Source organism: Centropristis striata, chromosome 14 (genome assembly GCF_030273125.1).
Source record: "Centropristis striata isolate RG_2023a ecotype Rhode Island chromosome 14, C.striata_1.0, whole genome shotgun sequence".
In the NCBI taxonomy this organism is placed as follows: domain Eukaryota; kingdom Metazoa; phylum Chordata; class Actinopteri; order Perciformes; family Serranidae; genus Centropristis; species Centropristis striata.
The window spans coordinates 32,115,093-32,122,022 of NC_081530.1; the positions used below are offsets into that span (position 1 = coordinate 32,115,093).

The following is a 6,930-nucleotide window of genomic DNA, read 5'->3' on the forward strand; positions in this document are numbered from 1 at the left end:
CATTTATCAAAAATACATGAGCACGATGAAATGCAGACAGCCATCCTGGTTTAACGGAGGAGGAGAAACTTAAACTTCCACTCCCTGCACCTCCTCCACCATCACAGCTCATTTAGGGTGGTGGGGATGACTGTGGATGTGGAGCTGCTGGGTGTGTGATGCTGCAGAGCCGAGCAGGGTGTGTGTGTGTGTGTGTGTGTGTGTGTGTGTGTGAGGGGTCAGCTGCAGGATCAAACAGGTGTTATACAGAAATTATCACACATGGATTCATTTATATCAGCATATTATTTTAGTTATTTGCATTTTTAGCAACATGGGTGTGTGTGAATGTTTCTTTTTTTTGCTATAAAATCAGAAATATTGTTTTAAAAATATAATAATAGTGATAAAAAAGCATCAGAATAAAGGTGCAGTGGTGCGTGTTGCAGAAGCAGCGTGGTGACACCTGCAGATAAAAGTGTCTTTTTGTGCCATAAAGTGGTCATAAACTAGATATAAAGGCACCACAGGTGTGTGGTGGGACCCTCCAGGATCATATAGGAGGTTTGTGGGGACGTTGATCCGGTGCTGGGAGTCCTGGAGCAGCAGCAGAGCGGGGCTGCAGCAGGCAGGGGCTCCGGGGGGCTGCTGGCTGCAGCATGCCTGCGCCTCTCCGCCGCAGCCGAGCAGCCCGCAGCCCGGTCCCGGTCCTGGTCCGGCTCCAGCACCAGCAAACTTTTCTGTACATTTTCACGTCACCTGGACGCCGAACATAAATTTGGCATCCTATGCAAATATATGCTGACGTAAAAGATCATGTGGTTTTTGTCGTCGATCCCCCCTATGAGCAACGAGGAGGTGTTTTTTTTTTCTGCTCTCTACTGTTGTCTTTAGGTTAGCTATGCTACAGTCTTTACTGTACCCAGCGCTAGCTATATGCGCCCCGCGCCGCTCCACTCTGGATATCTGGGAATAATCAGGTCCAGGCGGTCGCACCCTGCACCCAGAGACCCTCACAGGTAGGACACACGGGGAACTTCTCTTTTATTTAACTCCTGGGGAGAAATTTGGACCAAAGTGACCGCAAAAGTGAAGTTATTAAAGCGGCTTGGTTGCAGGCTGCCTAGCCGCCTGGCTGGCTGTGTGTCCGGGCTGCTGCTGCTGCTAGCGCCGCTCCATCCGCCTCGGAGCTCCGGAGCCTCGGAGCGGGGATCACCCTGCTCCCAGCCGGCAGACCTGCACCTCAAACTGGGGTCCGAACAGTGAGACACCTGGCTGCCAGGTAACTTTACTTGGCTCATATTTGAGGATAGTTGTCTGACAAGTGAATGTCATCCGGTTCGGGCTTTTTTTTTTTTCTGGTAGCCAACTTTTACCGTCCCCCCTCCACCCGCCGGTCAAAGTGCACATAATAAATAAATGTATTAGCCGCCGGAGCTAACCAGCTAGCCCCCTGTCAGTGACGGGGGAAGCTGTTAGCTTTAGCCTTTCCCCCGCACACACACACAGCAGAAACGTGGCTGGATGTTGTGCTTTCATGTCGGGAAATGCGTTTGTTTTGGCTGCTCTCTCTCCTCTTCTCCTCCTCCACCAGCCGACTTATAGCGCTCACTCCGCCGACACAAGTAGACAATAATCCCGCTGCTTTTTCTTTCCGGTACCGGAGGAGCGGCTAGGGTGACAGTTGGGTGGTAGCAGCGCCGGTCCAAGTGTTGTTGTTGCCGGCTGTGTGAGGTTCAAACGGGGCGACAGACAGCCAGTCTGGCTGCCGGGTCATCTGAGGTGAAGCCTCCGCCAGCCAGCGGCTCCAACAGACACACCAGCGCCTCGCTGCTGCCTTACTGGTTCCCACACAGCCGGACCAGTTCATTTAATGCTTGTTGAGGGTTTTTAAACAGCTTTCCACGTGTTTTTAACCAACTGTCGCGGCCGTTGGAGCCGCTTTTAACGGCTGTTTTGCCATAGAAACGGACCGTTGGTGCTCGTGCAGTACCGCGAAATAAACTGCCGCGAGTTGGCGTTTTAACTGAACGGAGCGGTTATTCACCACTTTAACGTCTTTATCGGGTTTATATGGAGACAAATAAGTGTTTGAAGTTAGTTTAATGGTGTTATTTAATGTTGTATATGTGGACCAAGTGGCGTTCACGGGCTGCCTGTTTGGTGAACACACGTTGACTTGGTGCCAGTTAATGGCAGACTGGTTCTCTACTGGTTTAGCTGCCAGTATCTACACTATTCTGCTTTAATTTAATTTAATATTCCAGGTAAAGGCTGTCTGTGTGTGTGTACTGGTCTGTAACAGTCAGTCAGACTGGTGAGACTGTTTCTACTGGTTTATTCTGTCAGTCTGTACATTAATCTGCTCTTAAACTGGATCAGACTGGAAACTGGCAGTCATTTACCCTTAACGTTACACTGGTTTCTACTGGTTTAGCTGCCAGTATGTACACTATTCTGCTTTAATTTAATTTAATATTCCAGGTAAAGGCTCTCTGTGTGTGTACTGGTCTGTTTGACTGGTTAGACTGTTTCTACTGGTTTATTCTGTCAGCCTGTACATTATTCTGCTCTTAAACCGTCATTTACCCTTAACAGTACACTGGTTTCTACTGGTTTAGGTTTCCAGTTGTGTACAGTAAACTGGTTTATGATGGGCACAGACTATCAGTGTGTGTGGTGCTGGTGTATAAGGGAGCTGGCTGTCACTTACCCTGATGTTATACTGGTTTATACTGGTTTAGGCTCCCTACATGTACATTATTCTGGTTTTATTTAATGTAATATTCCAGGTAAAGGCTCTCTCTCTGTGTACTGGTCTGTTTGACTGGTTAGACTGTTTTCTACTGGTTTATTCTGTCAGTCTGTACATTATTCTGCTCTTAAACTGGATCAGACTGGAAGCTGGCAGTCATTTACCCTCAACGTTACACTGGTTTTTACTGGTTTAGGTTTCCAGTTGTGTACAGTAAACTGGTTTATGTTTGGTGCTGGTGTATAAGGGAGCTGGCTGTCATTTACCCTGATGTTATACTGGTTTGTACTGGTTTAGGCTCCCTACGTGTACATTATTCTGGTTTTAAACTGGATCAGACGGTGTTGTACTGGTTTGTAATGTCACTGACTGGTATTTATCTTAATATTAACGTTTTTTACTCCTTTCATCTGCCAGTTAATACAGTATTCTGGTTTTTAATGACATTATATGGAAGGAACAGACTACCAGTGTGTTTGTACTGGTGTGTACCAAATCTACCTGTCATTTACCCTAATGATATACTGGTTTTAACTGGTGTGGGCTGTCACTATGTACATTATTCTGTTTAAACTGGATCAGACTTTTTTTTTTTTACTGGTTTATGCTGCCAGTATGTACAGTAAACTGGTTAATATCAGGCACAGACTGTCAGTGTGTATCATACTGGTTTGTAATATAACTGGCTGTCATGTACTGTAATGTTATACTGGGTTTACTGGTTTAGGCTGTCAGTATGTGCATTAATATGGTTTTAAATGATGTTACATGTAAGGAACAGAGTCAGTCTGTTTGCTACTGGTTTGTAAGGAAACTGGCTGTCATTTACCTTAATGTTATACTGGGTTTTACTGGTTTAGGCTTCCAGTTTTATATGGTAAACTGGTTCATATGAGGCATGGACTGTCAGTGTGTTAGACTGGTTTTTATTGGTTTAAGGTGTCAGTATGAACATTATTCTGGTTTTAAACTGGATCTATGGAAACTGGCTCAGTTACCCCAACAACAGACTGGTGTCTAACTGGTGTATGCTGCTAGTTATGTACAGTAAACTGGTAAAGGTAAGGCACAGACTGGTACTGGTTTTAATGAAACTGGTGGTTTCTTACCCTCATCTCAGACTGATTTTCTACTGGTTCCCAGTACAAACTGCCTGTGTGTCCAGTTCTGGTTTGTAAAGAAACTGTCTAATATTTTTACTGGTTTGAACTGGTTTGTGGTGAAACCGGCAGCTCTAATGTACAGTGAACTGTGTGATAACTGTCTATGGTACTGGTGTGTAGAGAAACTGGCAGCCACTTACCCCATTGTCAGACTGGTTTTAACTGGTTCATATGCAAACCAGTGTGTATGTAGGTGGATTTTAATGGATTATTGACTATTGGCAGCGTTTTAAAAATGGCTTTGTATTAAAAAGCAGTTTAATTTTTATTTTTTCACATTGTTATAAACTGGTTTATATGGTGTGTTGACTCACATTATGCACAATAAAATGTGTGTTTGATTCTTACCACAGAGGACAAAATTGTCTCCTTCAAAAACTGCTATAAAATGACTATATATCAATAATAATAATAATATTTTTGCTAAGGTAACTCTTTTAACCGACTCCAGTCCGGATCATAACTAGAAATAATTTAATTTTCAGAATTTTCCAGTACAGAATACAGACAACATAATGCTACTGTTGATATTTTTACAATTTAAAAAAATATATATTTTTCTATATTCAAAATACTGTTCAGACAAATGACAAAATTAGAAATAACTAGGGTTGTCACAAGACTAAAATTCTCAACTCGATACCATTTTCGATACCACAAGGATAAAAACAAAGACCTCTTAAATTTAACAGAAATATTTTTATTAACAAGAAAAATGCAACATGTAAAAATGAACAGACCACCACAGGTTAAATATTTATAATAAAAAACAGTTGTGCAAAAAGAAACTGCAGCTATGATAACAAGCTTCAGGTCTGAGGTAGTGCAATAAATAAATAAATACAATAAACAATAAGAATTAGAACAATATTTTGAGGTTGTATGCTGTGCACAATATTAGGAAAGCTTGATAAAAAATAAAAATAATAAGTGTTCCTTCCTTTGCTATGCTTTACACACCTAACAATAAACTATCGATACTTTTGAAATTGAGTATCCGGATATGTTTTAGTATCGATACTTTTGACAACCCTAGAAATAACATAAATGTATATAAATCTACTGGTATGTATACTATATAAAATAGGAGTAACAAACTTTTCCCTCCTTCCCAAGTTCATCCAGTTCCTTCCTCGACCTAATTTTGTACCCAAATCTTGTTACATAAAATCATGAATAATTACGTGAGCCTCACAAGCCGGTTCAGGCCTTTTTCTGCAGTGACGTGGTCGGGTGTCTAAAGTATCGATACTCAGAAAAGTATCGATACTAACACGTTGTATCCAGATACAATACTCATTTTCAAAAGTATCGAGTATCTGAAGCTTGTTATCATAGTTGCAGATTCATTTATTATAAATATTTAACCTGTGGTTCTGTTCATTTTTACATGTTGCATTTTTCTTGTTAATAAAAATATTTCTGTTAAATTTTGGGGTCTTTGTTTTCATCCTTGTGGTATCAAAAATGGTATCGAGTATCGAATATTGTCATGAGTATCGGTATTGAGTTGATAATTTTAGTATGGTGACAACCCTAGTATATGGTGGCAAATACACAGTGGTGGTTCTACAGAGGGGCCTCCAGGGGCCACTGCCCCTGATAAGAAGCCCTTGGCCCCTGCTGTGGCCCCTGTGTCAAATTAATAATAAAATGATCAATTTATAATGAACGATGGAACAATTCTAACCTATTTTTTGTTCAAACAATATCTCATTGTACACAAAAGGAACCCAGAATGTGTACATTGTTTAATAGTTTAATTTTGCAATAAAAGCTTGTGTATATATAAAAAAGATTATTCTCACTGTACTGCACTTTCAAAATAAATAATAATAATAAATAGTAATTGTGCACAAAAATGAGAAATGTCATTTTCATACAAAAATAATTGTAATTGTTGGTAAGTTTTAATGTCCCCCTCTGATTAAACACTGGCCCCTCCTTAGCATTAGCACTTGAGCTAACAAGGAATTTTACTATAGTTAAGACAATAAATATAACCGCTAATATATATAAAAGAAGAAGATAAACTTTAACAAAGCTTGTTTCCTGTCCGCCGCCACTATAGAAGCCTTTTCATACTTTATGTCAACTTTATATGAGTTATGACACACTCATTATTATTTACCGGTTGTTTTTTCATTTAACCGTTCCACCTGTTATTTCCTCTCTCTACCTTTCAAAATTAAAGCACCCGTTTCACACTGGACGACACCTTTTCAAAATAAAAGCATCACAATGTTGTAAAACACCTTGAAAATGTACAAACATGAAAAACAAGCTATATAATAAATAAACAACAATAGGAACCTTGCTAAAGGTCATTTACAGTTGTGTTTAAAATAAATGTTAAAGTGATATAGTGATTGGAGTATTTACTACTTTTAACTGCTATATTTGATTTACTCCACATTAACAGTCTTATCATAACATGTATTCCTATCAGTAGCAGCTCAAAACCAGATAATTTACTGTATTTTATAAAGAGATTAAATTAATATTGAGCAGAATTTAGTTCAGCCCTAGATTGACCTCCGACCCCGCCAACCTGGTCTCACAGGAATCCGTGGAATAGCCACGGAATCACTAAAATTTCCGTGAAACTGACACGGATTTCGCTACAATGCAAGTTAATGCCAGTCATATCCCGTGGCTATTCCAACATACAAAGTGATTATGTACATTCACTGAGTGAATATTTAGAAAATAAAACATATATTTCTCACTAGAAATGTGATCAAAATCCATTTTTATGCAGAAACTAAGTCAAAATATTGATTTTTCACAAAAAATGAGAGAACTGTCCGCCATGTTTTTTGTTCTGACCGCCGGGACCTTGAAAGTCACGTGACTTGGAACAAACCAAGAGGAACAAATATCCATGGAATAGCCACGGGATATGACTGTACACACTAAATTATTTTTAAAAAGACACAAAATGACCTCCAAAAGACACAAAATTACCAAAAAAAAGACGCAAAATTACTAAAAAAGACTAAATGACCCCAAAAATACACAAAATTACCAAAA

General features: G+C 39.9%; 1 protein-coding gene across 2 annotated transcripts in view; it reads left to right on the forward strand.

The window, feature by feature from the left end:
- The first annotated feature begins 480 nt into the window (after positions 1–480).
- The window catches only part of LOC131985058 (zinc fingers and homeoboxes protein 2-like), a 189,829-nt gene continuing 183,379 nt past the window's right edge, over positions 481–6,930 (forward strand). Inside the window, exons 1-2 of one of the 2 annotated variants that reach the window (XM_059350088.1) lie at positions 481–998; positions 1,098–1,261. The gene's annotated coding sequence lies outside the window, so the exon portion shown is untranslated. The remainder of the gene's footprint in view (positions 999–1,097; positions 1,262–6,930) is intronic. The other variant, XM_059350087.1, reaches the window with a different exon arrangement.